Genomic DNA, 1,103 nt, shown 5'->3' with positions numbered 1-1,103 from the left:
TTTTAACCATTTGACACAAATGCATTTCTCACTACTGACTTCATTTATTTCAAATATCTACATACAGTTGAGACAACAGATGACACTGGACAAAACTGTGGTTCACTGTTCACTGCTTTCAATGACCACATCTTTCTCTCTTATGAACACCTTGGGAAGTGGTCTGAGTTTGGTTCGCTTCAAGTCCGCGGTTCAGTTTGCTTCAAAGGGGTCTGAGTTCCCTATATGCGCAAAAAATGCTGAGTCACCACTCTGAGTCCTGAGAAGAACCAAGTGTGAAATCACCTGAGGTGGTCTGGGTTTCGTTTGCTTCAAATTTGCGGTGTGGTTCACTTAACCTGTGCCTTGTGAACACAAAGCACTCCAGGTTCTCTTTGCTCTTTGCCACTGTAGTTAGCCCTCTAGATCACAAGCTGTTGCACTGGGACGCCTGGAAAAACAGACAAAACCACGTCGACCTGTAACGCTTGCAAGGACGCAGGACCAGGAGTAGTTTGGTCCACAGAAGATACTGCATGTCTCCAGATGTGGGATGTAGAATACGTCAAACGGCAACAGTCTACAGTGCACAGAAACATGACGAGTTTCCTTCAATTTTAAGTTCATCTGAAAGCGAGGGGTGTCATAACAGCACTGCAGTGAAAACAAAAGTATGTAAATATATATTGAATACAGGCCATAGTGTGAATAGAAAGAGGACTGAGGAACCATGAGAGCTGAAGTTGACCAGAAAGAGAACTGAGTCCTCTTTCAAATTAACTGACAATGTGACCACAAAAAGAACTGAGTCCCTTTTCTGTCGGTCCACTTTTTGGTGCATTTTAAGAGGACTGAGTTTGGTTCGTTTAAAAAGTCCTAAATGTGAAAACACCCTAAGCTCACATTCTGACATTCAAACTGAATATGATACTCATCTCCTACACCATTGTCATCTTTCTATCCAGCCCTTTTGTTTTTCATGCCACAAATACTTCTCCAGTTTAAATTCTTGATTAATTTCGACATATATACCACATGATGTCATATTTCTGGGATCTCGATTTAGAGAACAAACATTCAAACTCAATCATTTTTTGGAATGATACATGACATACCTCTTCAGC

At 41.2% G+C, this 1,103-nt stretch overlaps 1 protein-coding gene across 1 annotated transcript in view; it reads right to left on the bottom strand.

Annotated features, from left to right (window-relative positions):
* The window catches only part of LOC126403909 (ladderlectin-like), a 26,321-nt gene that overhangs the window by 19,289 nt on the left and 5,929 nt on the right, over nucleotides 1–1,103 (bottom strand). The gene's annotated exons all lie outside the window — the stretch shown is intronic.

The sequence above is a fragment of the Epinephelus moara genome, chromosome 17 (assembly GCF_006386435.1).
Source record: "Epinephelus moara isolate mb chromosome 17, YSFRI_EMoa_1.0, whole genome shotgun sequence".
NCBI lineage: Eukaryota > Metazoa > Chordata > Actinopteri > Perciformes > Serranidae > Epinephelus > Epinephelus moara.
This window is presented reverse-complemented; position numbering and strand designations above follow the sequence as displayed.